Genomic DNA, 22,265 nt, shown 5'->3' on the forward strand with positions numbered 1-22,265 from the left:
TAAAGAGACATTAATAACAACAGCTGGGTCTGTTAAGCTTTCTCTATACTCCAGAACGCACCACTCACAGTCCCTTTAAACAAAATTTCCCTTCTGCTCTGACTACAATTGGTGTCTAGACTTGTGGTATTTAAAGCTTCCTCCAGTATTTCTTGGAGCTCAGACTAATGAATTACTCTGGATTATGATTAAATATTAAATACTGGTTTTTACACAGCATGTCAAACAAGAGGCTTGTGCACCTACAATGTGTGAAAGAAGGATGCTTAATTCCATGTACACTAAGACATACAAAACAGTTGTAATGTTTAATACAGTACTAACTAATGTCAACTATGTATTTCAATTTTTCTGATTAAACAAAATATTTGAAAAATTGCAACACAGCAGAGACAGAACGTAAGAGACACTGGGGGAGAAGGAAGTCAGTGAATATCCTGAAGGCAATGCCAAGAATTTTATCAGCTCTTCAGATGTACTAAAGGCTCACCGCTTCTGGGACAGAGTTTCTGCAACTTTACTCCAGAGTGCACTCCACAGCGCAGCAAGAGCTCATTAGCTCCAAGCTGCAGCTTGAGGTTTAGGATATGGAGCCCAGTCTCCCTTCTTCTTTGTGAAACAAAATTCCATGAGCACAGGACCATGGAAGCAATTCTTGAGGCTGTATCCATATGAAAAGACTTTGCACAAATTACTCATTTACATTAGGGTGGGAACTGTACTACCCCCCTCCAACATTGTTTCACTCCCAACATTCTGCACCTTTAGCTATGGCTGCTGGAAATTACAGTTTAGTAACGTCTGGAGGCCAGAACAACACTCAGCCATGATCTATTTAACCATGGTCTACAGTATGTACAAATAATTCTTTTAAGCAGAGAGAAAGGAGAGAGGAGTCAAGATATTTTGTCAGCACAAAGTGATGTACAAACTAGCAGCAAAAGGTGGTTTGTTTAGACAAATGTGTTTCCATGTGTTTGGACCCACTAGAAATCACTCCAGAAGCCATCCATGCTAATAATGTGTTAATGTCTTTCAGGGTAGTGTGAGCTAAAGCATGTTTAAAGCTACCACATTTTCTCTCATTGCATTCCTCTCAGCGGGCAGCATGAAAGGGAGACGAAAATCTGAACATGTCAGAACACCAGTAGATCTGCAGACAGACTTTTCATTGAGGATTTCTTCTCTTTGCATACTCAGTCACAAAACAGGTTGTGATTATCTGAATTACTGAATAGAATATTCAAAGACTTTACTGCCATGCTAGGGTGGAGGTCCATGGTAGAAGGAGAACTAGTTTGGTCATCAACAAATAAGTGGTTCTTGGAATTTATTTTAGCCAAATGAGTAATTTCTATTTATGGACAATTCTGTTACACATTGGACTGACCAAAGTTGGGTACAGAGGTGGGGAATGCCATACCAACACAGTCCCACACTAGTTAAATATTGACATTACTGTTAAAGTAGTTGCATTCTCTTATTGTTCACTTTGCTAGATTTGTATTTGCAGGGATACATTTAAAATTGATCAACGGAGTTTATTTCACTGGCCCTAAAATAGGCCCAGCAAGTTCTAAAATGTGCAGGTGTGTGAGTGCGCACGGAACGGGATGGGTCTAAGAACCCCATTTCACTGCTCGCTGGAATGCCGCCTTTGCTGCCGGGTGTTCCAATTGCATCCCCATTCCGTTCCAGAGGGCACCATTTCTTAGAACGCTTTAGAACAGTTTTAGAACGCACTGGGCCTGTTTTAGGGCCAGTGCAATAAACTTCAACATCTTTGAACTTCACCAATCTCACCTACACAACACTGCTTTTCTGGGAATTTTCAGGCAAAAGGTTTCTAACACAACTGTATGGGAAATCCACAACAGGTCAATTTGATAATATTGAACTGGATTATGACTCAAAACCAGGGTTCAATTCCCACTCAGCCATGAAACCCATTGGGTGAGCTTGGGCAAGTCACATGCTCTCAGCATCAGGAGAAGACAAGGGCAAACATCCTCTGAACAAATCTTGCCAGGAAAACTCATGTTAGGTTTGCTTTAGGGTCACCATAAGTTGGAAATGACTTGAAGGCACACCACAGACATCTTATAGATGAACAGCAAACAAAACAGTAATGTGGAGTCTTCTAGGAATCATGATACACGATACAGTAGAACAAGCAGAATCAAAACTGCCTGGCTTTTCCAGGTACTTAGGATTTAGGATACAGTTAGTTTCGGAGAACTGAAGGCAGTTGAACTATTGTTCATGGCTGTACAGTATATCAATCAGCTTTGTTTCTATTTGTAACAAGACCTCCAATCAATTATAAAGCAGACTTGAGGTCCAGATTTGAGGCAAAAAGGACTGTGGCAAGTGAAGGGAAACTGAACTGAAATCTCATAGAAACATTTATTTAGCTTCTTCCTTCAAGACTTCTTTCCTTCAACCCATGCACCCCATTTCCTCTTCAAATCAGTGTGCTGTATTCTCCTGCTTTTCAGATATTATTTAAACTTAGCTTACTCTAGCAGGTCTGCTTCTATCACATGTAACCTGACCCCGATAAACAGGTTCCTATATCTTTTCAAAACCTGCAATCCTGTTTGACTAGTGATTGCAGTGGAACAAAAGGCACACTCAAATTATCTTCAATTGTTGCAAAGGTTATCATCCATCTCCAGCCTTAGCTGAAAAGCTATGACTAGGAAAATCAGCTACATAGGAAGACAAATGAAGTAAATCTTATGTGAATGAACTGTGGGACATATAGACAGGTCTCCACTGCTCAATTACTAGGAATTCCCTGGGAACTTGAGCCACTAGAAGGAGCTTGCCAAGAACCTCTATATAACAGCTATCCAAGTGGGAGAAGGAGAAGTCTATTATGGTCTCCTACTGTTATCATGTCTCCCTTCTTTCTAGACATGCCCCTTCTACTTTCTCTTATCAGTTTCAGTCTCTTAAAAAGAGATTTTTGGGAGGTAGGATGGGGATTTACATTGAAGATCCTATATTCTGATTTATTAATAACCTTTTCAGTTCCCTACCTTCATTTTCACCTTGGCAACTTCTGTTTCTACTCTTACTGTGCCTGGATCAGCCTACTTACTTCTATCTGTTACAACAATGCCAAGATCTCTTTCAAAACCACCTCCCAAAGATACCTTGCAAATTCTTTCCAAAATCAGACGAACCCTTAGCTTCTGAACTGCCTCAAGCCAATGATCCCTCTTAAGAAATTGCTGAATATTTTGTCAACTGATGTCTCTTTTTCCTTCATATACCAAAAGACATACATATATGCATCTGCCACATACAGCAATGTACATTTTTATACGTTAACATGGTATCTGTGTGATAATGTCATGTGCAAGGTGACCCTTAGTTTGTAGAGGGGAGGGTGTTAGGTTTTATATGAAGCCAGGTGCTTAACCAGCATGATGTGCAGCAGTATTAATCCTAACATCTCTATTTTACTGATGACAGCTTTTAAGTATAGCTATTATAATTTGGTAACCTGCCTTGAATCCCAGAACTTGGCAAAATATGGGATGGCAGTGGTATCTAATACATCCAAAGTGTAGGCTTTATATAAAAATATGTGTATTTGTGTGTGTGCCTTCAAGTTGCCTGTAGACTTTTGCGACACCCTGAATTTCTTATGGTTTTCTTAGGCAAGGAATACTGATGTGGTTTTGCCAGTTCCTTCCTCTGAAATATAGCCTACAGTACCTAGACATGTTCCATCTGAGTACTAACCAAGGCTGACCATGCTTAGCATCCAAGATCAAATGGGATCTGGTGCCTCTAGGGTATTTAGGTTACTAACCACAAAATAGGACTCTTAGGTCTATTGAGGCAATTCCTCTCTCCCCCCCCCCCCCCCCCCCCCCCGCCAAAAAAAGGAAGGAAAAGGCAGAAGCAAAGCAAATTAAGTATTTCGGAACATTTTATTTTGAACTGTAGGTTAGACAGAAACAGCAACCAACAGGCTTAGTATTGCTTTAAACCAAATCCTGAGCTCTACTCTTGCACAACAGCACACTCTGCTGTAGTTATGCCTGCCAACCCACATTCAGTCCCAGCAAACAGATGAGCCTTTATTACAGCTCAGAAAAACCAGAGCTTTGGTATTCCAGCAGACATTTATAAATGTTTTCCGCTCTTGACAACAACCCTAGCTCTCATATCTACAAGGCTTAGTTATTTCAACTCATTTTTGTTAGCGTATGAAGGCATGATACAGGAATATTACCAGGATAGACATAAGGGAATTTGGATCAGTTGTTATAAAACCTTATATGATTTAAAAGACAGGCTTTTAAACAACTCCTTCTGTACTCAAAACAGAACTAGTTTTATCATTCACATTTCATCAACAGCTTTACATTTATAATATGCACATCACTCAAAATGTCCTAAAATCAGCTGTCTCATTACATTATTGGATATAACATCAGTTTAACAATGACACAGTGAAAATCCTTCATAATGCAAATGGATTCTTTATTCTGATTTGTAAATCCCAATCGAAAACATGCATTAGATTTTTTTCCAGAACATTAACACAGCGCTTTCACATATGTCCCTAAGCCTCAAAAGAAAAGGGAGGAAAGGAGACAAAACAAACTCACTAAAGTCACAGAATAATACAGATCAAGTTATGTACAAATTTATAGGAGTATTTCCTGCCAGAATCTGCAGAGTTCACACACACACATTAATTCCTGTCCTCTTCCACGGCAAGGGATCCACATCTATTAGGGTTCTCCTAGAAAAGGGCCAGCTCACTTTGGCATGATACCTTTCCTTCTCCCTCTAACTTAATTGCCATAAATTTGATCTGGCATAGCATACATGTAATATTTTCTCTCTTTCTAGAGTGAGTTAGATTTTAGAGTTAGTTACAAAACTAATTGTAATTTGAAATGTTTACAGTTGTGAATAGCTTTTCATGTATATACTCTCCTCCTATTTAACTACCCATTTCAAATAAGGTACTTTGTCCTAGGAACCAGACCAAAACAAATGAGGAAAGTCAATACCAAGCCAACAACAGTGTTAACCACTGTACTAAATCATAGTTGTTGGAATACATTAACATACAAAGTATTTGCAAGAGATTTAAAGTCTTATAAATCCCTTTCCTGAAAACTAGTTTCTGCATCATACCAATAATTGCAAACTTTAAAAGGGAAGTAATTTTAAATGTAAAACAGATTAATTTGCAGCTATTTTGAAAGAGAAATAATGCTATGTTAAAAAGCTACAAAAATTATAACTGACACCTACATTATAAAACAACACAGAGTTAATTGTTAGAACTACTTAAATATGTGTGAGCAAGTTAGGAGCAGTCTTTTTAAAAAAAACCAAAAACCAAAAACAAACCATGTCTACCTTTTTTAAAGCTTTAGAAGGATTACTACTTTTTGCTCAAGTCCAAAAAATGTGAACACACGGTGGCTACAAAAAGGAAAGTAATCTGAGTTTTTGCTAAACTTTTAAGTACTTAGACTTGCAGCCAAGAAGCTAATCTGAAGCTAGCATCAGTGTAGAAAACTGGACAGAAAACTTACCCTTCAGTTCTTGTTTGCCCACAACACCTCTAGCTGCAGAAGATCCAAGCTCCCAAGGTCTGTGCCTTCAGTGAGTGACTGGTTGAGCCAACTAGTGAACTGACAATTTAGACTCTTTGGTAGGGCTCCAATCATGTGACTCACAGGCTCAGGCAGAACACACCAGATCCCAGTTGCTAACTCCTTTTCTAGCAGTGCCAATAACCCTGAGGAAGTTAATCTGGATCTGTTATACTCAAAGACACCTTTGGAGCAAGAGTTTTACTCTTCTAACTCAATAATGAGCATTATCAGAGTGTCACCACTCCTGATCATGAAGAAATACACCCACAACACCTGTATATTTTGCAAGCTGACAATTTGCAGTACCTAAGCAGAAGTAACTGTGTTCTGGAAAAGTACATGCACATACATACTTCTAAAATATAAGGTAAGAAAAGTTATTATCTCAGTCTTGATGTAGAAAACCCTTCACTCGTGATTTACCATCAGACAGATTAATGGATTCTTTTGCCACTCTCTCTTCAAGGCGTATGCAAACAGTTTCAACTACATTTACTCAAAATTAAGTCCCACCATGTTTAGTGGGGCTCAGTTCTGGGTAAATGTGCATTGTATGGCAACTCAGACATACCTCTAGCTGTGTAAGGGCTAGAACCCACAAACCCCCACTGTGCCCTGTGCCCAATTCAGCCAAGATGTAACTTTAAACCACGTATTTAGTTTGCATCAGCTGTCAACATACAGCGACAGAGATTATTTAACATACAGAGAATCCTAACAAAAAGCATTAGTCACTCACTGAAAACTGCAAGCCACGCTACAACCAGTTTAAACAATGCAATGTTCCTTCCTTTTTCTGTTCAATCAATTGCGAACCAAAGAGGTTACTTTACTTATTCCTATTCCTATTGTGCATTTTGAATTTCTTTGTCATCATCTGAGATAGCTGCATTTAAACAAATGCTCAGGAGAAGATGCTAGACTGCACAGCTGAAGGTGAAAGGCAAAATTATCTGGAGAGCTTTAAGACAGCAGGGACTTATTTCTCAGAGGGATCTCTCTGACTATGTAAGAGAGTTGGCAACATTTGGCTCCTAGTGTGTCCATGATGCAATAAAAACCAAGCTATCACTTATTATTATTATTATTATTATTATTATTATTAACCTTTATTTATGAAGCGCTGTAAATTTACACAGCGCTGTACATGCAATCCTTTTAGTTAGACGGTTCCCTGCCCTCAGGCTTACAATCTAAAAAGACATGACACAGAAGGAGAAGGGAGTGGTGACGGGAAAGGGTAAGAGGTCCAGCAGTTCCTCTCAACCTCCGAGGCCTGGACCAAGGCAGATGGACTGAAGGGAGGGCATGGCTTCAAAATGGAAGGTTAATCATTATCCAGGGAAAATACATACTCACAAGTAGGATAATGCATATACAGTACATAGCAATACAGGAAATGGATCGATAAACAGCCAACAACAGAACATCAGATAGTAAGCGACAATTATGCGATGCCTGGGAAGGCTTCTCTGAATAGGATGGTTTTCAGCTCCGTTTTGAAGCTGGTTAAAGAAGTGATGGCTCTTGCTTGTGGAGGAAGAAGGTTCCAGGAGTGAGGGGCAGCAAGTGAAAAGGGGCGAATCCGGGATGGGGCAGAGGAAATCCTGGGCTGAGACAGGAACCCTTGACTACCAGAACGGAGGGCCCTGGTGGGAAGGTGAGGAGAAAGAAGGTCTGATAAGTAAGGAGGGGCCAGTCCATGGAGGGCTTTGAATGTTGACAGCAGGAGCTTATACTGAATGCGGAAAGGGAGAGGGAGCCAGTGAAGGGATGCCAACACAGGAGAGATGTGGTCAGAGCGGTGGGTGGAAGTGATAATGCGTGCAGCTGAATGCTGAACAGAGATTAAAGGACGGAGGTGAGAAAAAGGATACTCAAAAGTATTGCTGCCTTCGTCCCGGTACATACCACCCCGAAAGGATGGGCTGGAGGCAGCTGGTTTTCCTGCAGAGGGACGCCACAGCAGCCGAACTGCGTGGCATCCCTTCGCCCCAAACAGAACCTAGAAAAACCGGGTGGTTCTTGGGAGGCTGCGCACACGTCACAAGTGTGCCATTGGCGTGCTTGTGACGTAAGCAATGTGCAGCGATGTCTATAAGCTGCACTTCGCTGACATCACAATGGCAGCTCCCATATGAACAGGAGGTCGCCATTACGCCACCGCCGTGATGTCCTAGGGTTAGGGACAGTACAGTTGGTGCGCAGTCCCTAACCCTAGAATCGCTGCCTGGACGCTGCTTCTTGGCGGTATGTACCAGGCCTTCATGAACTATTTGACAATCCTTTTCTGTGACTGACTGACAGTATCTGACTGACCAATATAAGCAGCAATTCAAACCTTGGATAAATACAACTATTGATTTTAAAAAGTCTGAATATCTAGAAGGAAGCACCTATAAACAAGAAATCCATAAGATTCAAGTAAGAAACACAATTCAAGCAAAACAACCTGCCTGAACAAGCCTTTTTCCTGCAACTATCTACAGGATCCATATTTGGCTCCTCTTAGCTTGCTTTTTCACTTCAATCTTTTAAAAGTAGTCTGAAAGGGAAGTTGAAGGTGTGATTTTGGTTTTGTTTTATATTTTAAAAAGCTCCTGCCAAAGGAAGATCTCAAAAATCAGAATTTGCTTTCTCTATCCCCATGGTTCTGATAGACACTGTCTGAAGAAAAAAATGCTTGCACATGCCCCTTTAAAAATAAATGAAATGAAACAGTTGTCACTTTTGGAAATAAGAAACTGTTTACAATATGTGCTCTACTTTGGTCTGGAAGGTTTGCTCATATTTGTTAAGAGGATGAGGACTGATGGATTGTTAAACATTTTGGGAGTCACAGTGCTACAAGATTATGAGCTTTTAGGATTGACAGCCTGGAAAAACAAACATGGGGGGAAAAAGAAACTAAGACTGAGATAAAACAATTTGTCCAAGGGTACGCTACAAGCCAATAGCTGAAATTGGTTTAGGTTCAAGGCTTACTCAGCAATTGCATCCTACAGCCAGTGAGAGTGTATACTGCAGTAAATATTGTTTTCAAAGGAAGACAAATTATGTTCTATAAAAATAAATCTTATCTGTTATGAGCAATTGAAGTCTAATAAATTACAGTCCAAACTACCATTCTGCTATTTTTAGCCCTTAGTAGATATAAAAAGTTTCCGCACTTTAAAGTCCCAGGTCAAATGTATGCCAGGAAGACTGCAGCATTAACCTGTGGAGAGGCACATGTAGAAAAATGCCAGTAAAATGTTTAAAATCTGAGGTCTAAATCTAATTATTAGTCTCAACTACAGTAGACCTATTCCAACTTTCTCTGTCCCCAGTACAGAACAATTCTCTCCATTGCCCAGAGAGCTCAAGAGTGGCTGGTATACATGAGGCAGGCCTATACAAAGCCTGCCTCAGATCTCATGAGAGGAGGGCCTCTTGCAAGCGTTTCAGGTTCCCATGAGATCCGAGATCTTGTAAGGAATATGGAAATCTTGCAAAAGGCCCTCCTCTCATCACCTGTAGAGCTGACATTACAAAGAGCAGATGCCTGCCGTCTGTGCTCACAACAGATGAACCCTGTCTAAAAGAGAGGTTTTATTTTAGTTAGGATTAACAATTGGATTTAGGCCTGAAGATTCCATACCCAGTATATGTTGATGGTGCCACGTTTGGTAGCAAGTATAGACACACATATTCAAGATTCATTGAGGCATGTGGTATTCAGCCTGGACAAGACTAAATCTCCACATTGTGGAAGTATGTACTCACTATTATACTTTTGGAATATGTACTCACTATTATACCTTTGGTCACTAGACAACTCTAAAAGTGGCACACAGTGGTTTTCACCAACCAAGACTGCATCTACAGTGCATCTACACTGTAGCATGAAGAAATACTGTCAGAGATTTCTGGGTATGTCTATACTGTATAAATATTGCAGTCTAACACCACTTCAGCTGCATGGCTCCATCCTACAGAATTCTGGGATTTGTAGTTCAGTGAGGCACCAGCACACTTTGGTAGAGAAAGTTAAAGACCTTGCAAAACTACAAATCCTAGGATTCTATAGGCTGGAGCTATAGCTCCTAAAGTGGTGTCAAACTGCATTATTCCTACAGTGTAGATGCACCCTTAGATACCTGACAGCAGTTATTCATGCTCTGCTAACTAATAATAGAAAAGAAGAGACTGCTATAAAGTATTGTATGTGTCTTTGAGGATCAATTGGGAGCTGGGTTAAGACTGATGAACAGGAACATCTCTCACCAGTGCTTAAGCGCTTTACATGCTATCAATCTTCTTCTGATTATAATTCAAAATGTTGGTAGCAACCTTTATCGTTTTATTCTGATTGGAATCCATAAACCTGAGGGATGGTGTCCTTCCACATGAACTTGCAAATACTAAAGTTTTCAGTAAATATAAATCTTGAGAGCAAGATAATCCCATATCCTTTGACTCAGACAGATAGCACTTGAAGCTGATACTTAAATTATGTAGGTAAATTGTCCTAGAGACCATTGCTGGAAAAATTAGAGTACACATCATTTAAATAAATAATTCTTTTGTACAAGAGAATAAAAAAGCAAACAAATTATTCCAAGAAAAGCAAGCAATTTTTTTTCCAAAACACCCATTTTCTTCTATCATTCACAAGCCAAAGAACACAGATCTTGCTTCATCAGTACTAAAAGGTCACAGCCAAATTACACAAATAGACGTTTGTATCTCTTTACTCAATTCAGGAAACTTTAAACGGACACAGGACCTTTACAGTTTCTTTACAGCAGGGATGGGAATAATCCAGCCCTTCAGATATTACTGGACTCTAACGCCCAGTGTTCTTCCCAGTATTTGACTCTCAGTATATTGGATTCCAACTCCTATTATTCTTTGCTGTCTATGGCTGATGAAAGTTGCAGTCCAACAATTGGAGAATCACATGGTTTACACTCCCTGCTTTACAGAACTGTATAAAAAAGCCCAGGGCAGGGCACAAACTAATATCACTATGCTAAAAGCAGTTTCAAATGGCATTAATCCTGTAGTGGAGACACAGCCTGTGTCCCTGTTAAGGGAGACTGATGTCATTGCCTCCCTTTCCCAACAAGAGCATAGGGATGCTCTTTAGCATTTATTTATTATTATTATTAAATAAAAAAGGCATTCTCATAAAGCTCAAAAGCATTTTAGAAAACACAATTACAGTTTTAAGTACAGTATGCCTAAATAATAATTTAAAGGAGAATTAAACATTTCTTACCAATGTTCTATTGAAGGATAAAAGCAGAAAGACTCTGGTCAGTTCCCAATGAAAGCAAGTGTTATCCAAGGTAAGCAAACTCTAGAATGAAGAGACATTTATTCCATCACAATTATGGTAGTACATTTGCTATTAGTTGGAACAAAGAGCAAGTAACATAAGCAACAGATAAAAAGGTGGAAGAGACTGTTCTTTAAAACAATCCCATTATTGAATAGTTTTCTTCTGTCTTTTAGAAGTGTAAAGTTATGCAACTTGCTTACATAACCTTATGCACCTAAACATAAAAGGGTATGGTGCTTGTTGCTGTTCTGAGCCTTCAAGTTTATTTCCGACTATGGCTACCCTATTGTTCTTGGCAAGATTTGTTCAGAAGGAGTTTGTCTTCACTGCCTTCAGAGGCTGAGAGAGTATGATTTGCCCAAGGCCACCAGGGAGCTTCCATGGCTGAGTGGAAATTCAAACCCTATTCTTCAAAGTCCTAGTCCAATGTTCATATCACTACACCACGCCGGCTCTCACAGTATGATGCTTTGATCCTATGGAGTACTATGTTTTCTTTATCTGACCAGACATTATTCTTTTTCTAAAGAAATATACTCTTATTTTCTTGAGTATTCATTTGAACACACTGATTCTCACTCAGAGCAGTAAACTAAAACTTGCATGTCATTTGTCAGAAAGATGGCAGTGCCTGTTTGCTCTGACACTGCTATAGAGATTTCCTTATTGGGAAAGGGTACTTCAACACACTGAGACAACCCAATAGGTAAGCGATCAACTACCATGAGACTGTTCACATTTTGTGACTTTTTCCCCAAAGGACAGCTTGACAGAAAACTGTAATTTATGCAATATATACTAATTTTTTTCCTGTGATAAAGTTGGGTTTTACATGAAAAACTGTGGTTTTGCACAAACAAAATGTTTGCAAAAAAAAAAGTCTCAAAATGGGAAAAATCATAAAGAAATGTGCCCATATCTTCTCACTCTGTGGACAAAAAACTTATGACATTCTTTGCTCTTGAAGGTGAAAAGACAATAAATAACTCCCTATGCTCTTGTTGGGAAAGGGAGGCAATGACATCAGTCTCCCTTAACAGGGACACAGGCTGTGTCTCCACTACAGGATTAATGCCATTTGAAACTGCTTTTACTGCCATGGCTCAATGCTGGGCTTTTTAGTTCTGTGAGATATTTAGCTTCCCCTGTTAGAGAGCTCTGGTGCCACAACAAACTACAAATCCCAGATTTTCACGGGATGGAGCTATGACACTTAAAACAGTGTCAAACTACATTAATTCTGCCACGTGGAAGCAGCCACAGTCAATTAAAAGGGGTGATTCTGGTGACACCAATGAGGAGGCTTCCTGTACATTATTATTAAATAACACTTAAAATTACATGCCATTACTGAAGAGTATGCATGCAAAATCTTTGAGTTAAGAACAACAGATTTGTTCAATTCAAGGAAATATACAGTGTCTTATGAGTTTAAGCACTTTCTACATTTGGAGTTAGTGTATGTTTTGTGACTCGGAATAATGGGAGCAGCTGTATACCAGGTCAGACTTTTCTTCTTCTGACTAGCTGAGGTTCACGAAAGTCCCCACTCCCTATTACTTGATCCCTCCTAAACTCAAAATGATAGGGACTGAACTTGGGACCTTCTGCAAGGAAGCAGAAAAAAATTGCTTATTACTTCCCACTATAGTCGCTTCTCAAGCTGAGCTCACATGTGACAAGTTTCAGTAACTAGTCTTTCAGTATGCTACTAATTTTACAGTGTTATTTAAGCAAACAATCACAGTCACGAACTCTGTAGTCATGTAAGTCAGTAAGTTTACAGTCTCTCAAAAATTATACCTCAGAGGTCACCTCTCTCCCCACCCCTAGGCAAACAAAACAAGTCTGGAAAGGTTAATCTCACTGGCTTCTTGGATATTTTCCTCTTTAGATCTTACCTCCGAGTCTCAGTCATTTCAGTCAAACATCTTGCATTTTACCCAAAATGCAAGTTAATCTTTCCGGTCTTCCTCAATGGCTTAAAGCTTATGTTATCTTGAATACAGAAGACAGTAACTTAAATCAGGGATGGCCAATCTCAGCTTTAATATAAGCATGGGACTCTCAAAGCAGAGGGTCCAGAAGTGTCTTTTGCCACAGACTGATCTGCTAACCAAATGCCACTACACTGTTGTGATCTAGAAATTAGGGCTGCCCTGTCAAAGAGGTCACTCACTAGGGAGATTATCAGATGGGGGGCAAAAGCCAGGAATAAAAGGCATACTCCCAGCATAATCGTATGACCGTGCTGAAGATTTTCAGACAACATCGCGCTCATCCAGGACTTATCCCATGAAGATCTAGCAATGCTCCAGAAAGAAACCATTTCCAGGACTTCCCCATGCATGGTTTGTTGCTGGAGCATTCCTGGATCTTCATGGGTTAGGTACTGGATAAGCGCAATGTGTCTGAAAATCTTCAGCACAATCGTGCAATTATGCCAAGAGTATGCCTTTTATTCCTGGCTTTCCCCCTGCCCTGCCCCATCTGATAATCTCCTTAGGCTGCATCCACAATGCAGAAATAATCTAGTTTAATTGCCATGGCTCAATGCTATGGAATTGTAGTTTGTTAAGGCACCAGAGCTATCTGACCAAGAAGGCTAAATATCTTACAAAACTACAAATCCCGAAATCCCATAGCATTGAGCCATGGCAGGTAAAGTGGTGTCAAACTGAATTATTTCTGCACTGAGGAATGGATGAGCTCTCCACATGTTGTTTGATGGCAACTGTCAGCTTCCCTCACCATTAGCTTGGGCTCCTGGAAGTTGTAGCTCTTGGAGGGCTGTACAACTCCAGTCCCCAAATTTCTAGTAATGGAGAGAGAAAGAGACACTTTTCGGCTTGCTATGTTGACATCTATTTGCCTGCCTCTTCACTTTTGATGCCTAAACTGGACTTCAAAATGATCCATTGAAGTTTTAAATGATTGCAGAGCTAAAAATTTAGGGATGAAAGGAAAATTTTATGGGGAGGTAAATTCTTAATGGAGGACAACACCATCATTTTGCCCCTCTCCCTTAGCTTACACCCCTGTTCCTACCCCAGCAACAGACACAGGAAAGTGTGTATTTACATTGTCTTTAAAAATTACAGCATTAATATATGAATATTCCCATTTCTTACATTTTAAAAACATCTGTCACTTACTACTGAAACTGAGTGCTAAAATTTTTACCAGCTTTGGATTTAAATTTGCTAGGGCTGTTTGGGTGAGATTCCAATTCAGAAGCTACATGTTGGCCAATCTTGGTTTTAAAATACTGTTTTAGTACCCAGACTGGCAATGAGTTACTAGAAGTAGTCTTTCTGCTGTTTTTAGGGTCAAGTCACTTAAAGGACCAGTTTTTCTAAACATCACAGAATAAGTCAGCAAACTCAAAAGATCAAGCTCAGGCTCAGCAACATAGCCAATAACGATGAAGCATAGCAATCTGAGGCTCAAAATGGATGGGTGTATTCAGCCATTACCGTAAACTAACACTGAAAGAAAATTGTCTGATCGTGAACAAGGGAGTATGTCCCACTACACGGTTTTGTTGTTGGTTTGTTTCACTGGCTTGTCATGAGAGAGACAAAGTAGAGTGCTGTGCCTGGATGTGAAATAAGCAACTCATCAACTGAAAGTTTATGATTTTTCTTAGCTGCTTCTAGTGGGAGCCATCAAAAAGTACTATGCTCCAGCACAATGCTCCTACATTTACCAGGGTCCCTCTACCATAATGCTTATTTTATCATGATAAGTAAACTCAGCCAGCATGACAGCAATTACTACTCCCATCTACTAAGCTTTCCAAGAAACATCCATGTGTGCTTGTTTAGTGCAATCATCTCAAAATGGAATACAAAGACATTTAATTCATAAACTAAGGCCAGGCCATTTCCCATTTCTAGTCATGGTGCAAAACTACCTCAGATTAGAATTATGCATCAATGTGGTTTTTAAACACACAGCAGTCTTTGCCCTGTGTTATCTCATTGGACTTTTGTTCTCCCTTATCTTGCTATTTATATTCCTTATTATCCAGATGAACAGTTCCCCTCTCCATTCTTAAAAGTACAGACAGTTCCCAGGCCTGATAATGGCCTGCTGATTGATATTACAATGTGCACCTGAAATGGAAAAATATTGATTATCAAAATGTTTTTCACCCAATAAAGCAGATTACAAAGAGAAGTACCTGGATTCCACAGTTTCTGTGCTACCAATTTGAACGTGGAAAGCTGTGCTTTGCAGCGGCAGACCACTGGTCCATTTAACCTAGTTTGGTCTTTCCAGAAGTTGCTAGTTTGGGGCTATTTTAACACACTGTATTCCAAAAAATTCACTGGCACAGGTTCTACCCATATGATTTACAACTGTACTCTGATGCAAACATAGGGTGCATATGAGATGAGCAAAAGAAGGATGTGGTAATATTAAATACCACTGAAATCACACCCACAGGAGAACAGCTCCACCATTACACACACCAAACACTGCAATCACACAAAATATGAAAACAAAGGGCACTGTCCACAGCTGAACAAGCTTGGTGCTGCATATTGAGCAGGAAATGGGTTTGCTTAATTTACCACACATCTAGCTAACCATGGTACACAAATAGAAACATGTAGAATAAGAATAGTGAGTCAATAGCATACTAAAAAGAATTGTACAGTAGCAAAGCACTGTCACATTACAGATGTCAATCATCTTGCAAAAGACTGTGGACACTGGTGCAAACTGGATTTGCAGATAGCATTTCAAATACTTTCTTCAATTTCTTAATTTACTGGCTATATAGTAAATTTCAACTATGTAAGAAAATACTGGGGGACACGATGGCTTAGTGGGTAAGATGATGACTCTGAGGTTCGCAAGGTTGTCAGATTAGTAGTTCGAGACCCAAGCGCTGCATGACAGAGTGAACTCCCTTCACTAATCCCAGCTTCTGCCAACCTAGCAGTTCAAAAGCATGTAAAAGTGCAAGTAGATAAATAGATACTGCTTTGGTGGGAAGGTAACAGCATTCCATGCAGTCATGCTGACGACACACCAACAGTCACCTCTGACAATGCTAGCGCCCTCAGTTTAGTACTGGAGATGAGCACTGCCCCCTACAGTCAGACACAACTGCACAATCTTGTCAAAGCGGAAGCCTTTGCCTTTTAAGAAAATGTTATTTTTCTCTGGTAAGCAACTCATAGGATGACCACTGAGCAGGTTCCAATCCCACCCTTTGAGGTTGACTTCCAGAAAAGTCCTGTTGGTACCCTTACTACATAGTCTCTGATGAAACAGTCTGAGGACCAACTGGCCCTTCAGTGGTTGATCTTCACCAAACTGAAATACAAGAGCTGCCTCGTATGAACAATAATGCAGATTCCTACTACTAAAAGTTCCATAATAACATCTTGCAGTTTGTAAGAATTCTGTCACTTTACAGAAGGCTGGGGGGCAAAACAAAAGATTGCATTATAATACAACAGTGACTATGGTTTTTTAAAAAAGATAAAGGAACTAAGTAGTTCTGGGATTTGTAATTTTTCCAAGATCTGGACTACCAACATTTTTTTCCCAGTCCTTATTTACTGTATTTCAACTTCCTAACAGCCAGACTGACATGGAGCTATAAACAGTGTCAAAAAATTTTAGGTGCCTGTATCGTAACATTTTAATTGCTGGAACACTCAGACTCTTGACAATCCCATCTCTTTTGTGGGCAACAATTTCCAAGAATTTTAGAACGGCTGCATAGTAAAAACTGAATATAGAAAAAGAAGGATCTTTCAGAAGGAAAGATAGATTATTAATTTCTTCTATTAATTCTTTCTTTTTACTGCTGATCCTGCAAAGGAAGATGAGTCATTAGTCAACAAACTGTGGGAGGAAAGCACACCACAAAACAAGGCAACTGGTGGAACAATATCCAAACATGAATTTCTATAGAACTAGAGTACCCCCTCAGGACCTCTTAAAATGGCACAGCATACAAAGATGACAATGGGAAGACTTATGAATGGATGAGGGAAAAAAATATACACTCTATCCTTGAATTAGCCCTATGTCGACTCTTGCCTACTCACAAAATCTTCCAGAAAGTTTCCACCCATTTCTTCATCTGGTGCCAAGCAAACCACAGAGACTCCACACCCTTTCTACGCACATCCTAGACACCAGTATGAAAGGACATACAGTCACTGACTTCTCTGCCCAGAGGGAAAACACTGAATGCCTAATACCCATCCACCCTATCTGATACCCAATAGACTTCTGCTATTCCATTCCCCCTTCCCTTTTAAAAGAGGACAATAAACATATCCTGCATGGTACAGGATCTACAACCAAATATCATTAAAACACCCACACCCACTACACTTTATCTTAGCTACATAAAAAACAAGACAAAGAAGATTTATGCATATTTTAAAGCTGGCATGGCACAGAATTAGAAATTAAGAAGGATGCCTTTTGAATCTCTGCTTTCTAATCCTACTGTTATAGCTTCAGTACAGTACTAGGAGACTAGCCTACCTCTTGGGGATGTCAAAAAGTCTTACACGAAGATTGTATCTGTTAAGTGATTTGAATACACTAACCAAATGCAAAACATTTTGTTTTCTGTTATGATTTTAAGAAAGCATCCAACCCCTAACTGGAGAAGTCTTTATATTTAGACAACACCTCCTTTTATATTCTCAATACATTTCATCTACATTAACCTCCAGTCTTTAGAACAATGCTGTAAGGCTCACCATCACTGTTAATCCCAATATTGTAAGTGGGGACAGTAGTGACGACACTGTATACAGACTGAAGTTCCTTGAAACAGGAGATGTGGCTTTTTCAGGTGCAATACAAGCCCTGCTCTCCATATCATACATACGTATATAAAGCACCTGACACAGCTCTGTTCCACACTTCAGTTTTCAAAGGCTTTTCATGTTAAAAGTTAAAATGAAACAAACTTTTAAAAACTCCATCAAAACAGAGGAGACAGCTTTGTGGTTCACTCAATTTATTACCTGACCAGGTCTGTGCCTAGGCCAGACCTGAGAGTACATCTATCCAATCAATGTAGTGCAAAACCCCAGGAGGTTTTCTCTGAACTCAGTCCAGGGAGAAGCCTGGAGAAGAGGCTAATCTGTTAAACATAGTGCCACTATGAGCTCACCGCTATAGCTATGCATGTCTATAAACAATGTTAGAGGCAAGACCAGGCTTAAGACCATCCAGTTAATTCACAACTGAACCAAGATCTAGAACAACATCTTCCAAGACAGTGCTCAGGTTGCTATATGTGTAAAATAAAGCCCACACATATGCAGCCAACTACAGTACATAACTATTGTTCTTCAACAGTAATTATTTAAAATGCATATAAAAGGCCACTTTGACTACTGCTTACTAAAGTACAGTATATGCTATTGTTACAAGTAAAAAGTAAATAATGGTATCCATCCTCAAGAAAACTCTAGGAAGAAGATGTAAACAGAAGGGGAACTGAAACTATACAAGGCCATCCAAAAAGTTATTAGCAGAGCAATGATTTGGCTCTTGCTAGACTAAGCCAGTTTTCAGAACGTTTATTATTTAGACAACCACAGCGTGAGAAGTATAGCAAGCATATGAAAATGTGTTTTGTACATACTGTTACAAACAATAAATGAAGTACTGTATAAGAGAAAAAAGAGACCTAACAAAAGTTCTTAGGTGGATCTCTACAGCAAACTCCAAATCCCTATTCCATGTTTTACTGTAGAATGCCAGTGGTAGGAAAGGCACATTTAAAGGGATATAAAAGTGGTTGGGAGGGGAAGATTTCAATCCTCCCACACCACCATAAACCAAACTCGGGGCAGAAATTAGCTTACTTTGAGAAGAAACTATCTGGGTGGAGCAGCTATGGAAAAGAATATCTGAAGCCGCTGCAGAGTTACCTGACAAAGAGATATATAAGAAACATTTGGAGTTGATTTAGCATAGAAGAAAAATCCTAGATCCCATAATAAGGCCACTGCAAGAGGTTCCACCAATATATTTCCTTGTAGCTTGCCACAGACAAACTCATACCAACATGGTCCATAGACATATGATTCATCCTATCATAGTACAGAGAAGACTAAACCTATGATCAAATTGAATAAAAGATAGAAAAAATGTAAATAAGGCAAAAGGTAATAAATAGGCAGAAAGAATAAACAAAGAGGCTTAAATATGAACAAGGTTTTATTTGCATAATATATTATTTTAATATAGCTAGCAACCCTAGTATTTAATTGGAAGCAGGACTTGCTAAGGCTCAACTGTGAAACAATGAATAAGACAGATATTTTGGGACATGCTGGACTTGCAGGACCTGGGTTCAAATGTTAACTTGGACTGGAAAGCTCACAAAGTGACCCAGTACCAAATCATTTTAATTTAATCTAACTTTTTAATACAAATTAAGGGCATAATTTCAACCAGATATGCCAGGCTGGGCTCTCTGGAGGGAAAACAGGATAAAAATGTGAGGAGGAGGAGGAGGTGATAAAGTCACCCATAAATAAAATATTTAATTTAGAAGACATTTGTGTTTGTTTTAGTGTGCTATTTGGCAGGTTTAAGCTTTGACACCTCATGTCAGAAGTTAAGCAGCAACCAAATCCACAAATTAGATTTATAAGTCTGTAACCACTAACAGGGGATCAGATAACATGAACAGTATGTGCCACAGAGACGTTACAGCTGTCTGCTGTCAGTAATGGTGGCAGAGAGCCAGGCTAGGTATAGGGTTCAAGTACAGCTATGTGATGGAGCAAACACTACACGCAAGATGGTATTTAAAGTGAAGGGTCTGTACATTTTCATTCACTTCACACATAAATCTTCCATCTGTGAGAAAACCCGTCCCCAACACTTCCTACAGCCTTAGAAAGAGACTAGCCAGCCAACTGCTTTCCAAAGGGTGAGGAAAACAGCAAAGACAGGTTAATGTGTACATAATATGCAAGTAATCTGTGCCTTAATTCAATCCTGGTCCTCCAAGTAATCAGACTACTGTACAGAACAGCTCTAAAAAGCCTTGTTTATACTCCACAGCACAAGGGAGTTTGCAAGGACAGGATCGTGGCACGTGATCCCAGCCAGATCTGTGGCCTGTCTTCCCTGTTTGGAATGTCAGAGAAACAGTTCCCCTGCAATCTCACAAACAAGACATCAAGGTTTCTCTGTTCAAAGAGACTGTTTAACAGCTTCGATATGCAGGGTAGTAGGTGATAAATTATGGGTACGCCAGGAAAGAAGCGCAAGGCTGGTGGTTGTTTTTGCATGCCTTCAAGTCCTTTCCGACTAATGGCAACCCTATGGCTCAAGTGGTTTTCCTGGCAAGTTTCTTCTTTGACATTGCCCTCCTCTGAGGCAGAGACAGTGTGACTTGCCTAAGGTCAGCTAGTGGTTTTAGATGGCCAAGATGGGATTTGAACTGACAGCAAGGCTTAGTAATGGGAAAATGTATTCAGGGGGTATTTATTCAAGAACTCCATTACAGGAAAGTTCTGGGGGAAAGTTGTCAATATTTATGCATCCCAACCATCACTGCTTCCCAAATTTGAGGCAATTCTGGCCAAAGGGACGTACGGTGAGTTTGCTCTTCTGTCGATGGCTTCTCTAGCAATGGAAGCGTGTTACTGAGCATAAGCAAGTACAGGCGCCATTCTGAATTCCCATAATTCTTAGGCCTAGTCATTTTAATTTTTCACATCCAAAGCTAAGCTGTGAATATACTGTATAGACATGTATTTCTGGGCACGTGTACCATATATATTTGACTATACATCGACTACATGTATAAGTTGAGGGCAGATCTGGGGACACCCCAGTTCTTCCTAATCTGGTACCAGCCCCATGTATCTGACTGTGACTCCCATCATCCCTGTCAGTTCACAGCATGCTAAGCCCTCCCCCAAATAGGGTTGCCAGACTGGAAAGGACTCTTAGACCTTCAATGGTTGGGCAGAGGAGGGAATTTCAGTAGATGTTGTGTTACACGACCAGGTAACAAGCGACGCATGCATCATCATCATCATCATCTCTTTGACAAAAATCATTGAAGCACAGGAGCCCTTTCCAGTTTTCATTCTGGCAACTCTACCAAAGCAATGTTAACTGAATACAGTACAAGTCAAAGGGAGGCTACTGCCTACACAATATCCACCTGAATAGTTGTGATTTGGCCCACAACACAATCTGAGACGTGGCCTCACGGCAGTGGCCCCCACTCTATGGTTGTCCTCCAGAGGATGTGGACTCAAGTTCCCATGAATCCTGGCTATTGGCCAAGTTGGCTGGGGCTTCTGGGAGCTGCAGTTCAAAGCAAATGGAGGACCAAAGGGTTGTGAAGCACTGTCTTAAAGAGTCACCATTAACAACACAGACGCCGTTACCTTTCTAACCTCCCAGCCCCACCTATAATACATGAAGCCACACAGAAAGACAAAACTTTTCTTGAGAGGCTGCTGCCTCTGCCTCCTCCTCCTCCTCCTCCTCCTCCTCCTCCTGGCCCATTCACACGTGCAAGACGCGTGTCAGAGGAGGACCCCCCTCCCCGAGCCCTCATTAGTACCTTCGCTGCCGGCTCTCCTCCGCCACCCTCCTCCCCCCTCCGACCCCGCAACCGCCTATTAACTGGAAACTACCCTCTCCCTAGCCCCGCCTTTAAATCCTCCCCGCCCAATGGGAGGAGGGGGTTCCATCTCGGGCCAATGGCTTCCCGCAGCCCAGGGTTCTAAGCCCGCCCCTTTCCTCCTCCTCCTCCTCCAGCTCAAAGATGATGAGAGGAGAGGAGAGGAGAGGAGAGGGGGCGGGGGAAAGGGAGGCTGCGTGCTAAGCAGCCCCGCAGCCCTCCGGGTCTTCTTCCCCAGTGGGCGCGCGAGGAGGGCGCTTAACCTCCCCCCCCCCTCCCCCCCCCCGCGCTCGGCACGTGACCCTCCCGCCCCGCCCCCCCTCCTTGGGGGAGGAAGAGGACTGAGCGTTCTCTCTCTGCTCTTCCAAGAAGGAGGAGGAGGAGGAGAGAGAGCGTGTGTGTGAGAGAGAGGGATCCGCTATTAGTCCGGGTCGAAATAGATTTGAAGACAGTTAACAAAAACAAAACCGTGTGTGTGTGTGTATATATATGTCTGTGTGTCTATATTTGTATATATGTATGTGTATATGTTTGTGCATAAGTATATACATATATGTGTGTGTATAAATATATATATACATATGTGTATACATATATGTGTGTGTGTATACAGTATATGTATGTGTATAATATATATATGTATGTG

The 22,265-nt window shown here is 40.5% G+C and overlaps 1 protein-coding gene across 3 annotated transcripts in view; it reads right to left on the reverse strand.

Moving 5' to 3' along the window:
- VDR (vitamin D receptor) overlaps nt 1-21,590 on the reverse strand; it is a 104,921-nt gene extending 83,331 nt beyond the window's left edge. Inside the window, exons 1-2 of one of the 3 annotated variants that reach the window (XM_042448073.1) lie at nt 21,560-21,590; nt 10,903-10,983 (exon numbers count right to left, since the gene is read on the reverse strand). The gene's annotated coding sequence lies outside the window, so the exon portion shown is untranslated. Of the gene's footprint in view, nt 1-5,576; nt 5,898-10,902; nt 10,984-21,559 lie in introns of those variants that run through there. The other 2 variants (XM_042448075.1, XM_042448074.1) reach the window with 2 other exon arrangements.
- Nucleotides 21,591-22,265: the final 675 nt, after the last annotated feature.

Source organism: Sceloporus undulatus, chromosome 2 (assembly GCF_019175285.1).
Source record: "Sceloporus undulatus isolate JIND9_A2432 ecotype Alabama chromosome 2, SceUnd_v1.1, whole genome shotgun sequence".
Lineage (NCBI taxonomy): Eukaryota > Metazoa > Chordata > Lepidosauria > Squamata > Phrynosomatidae > Sceloporus > Sceloporus undulatus.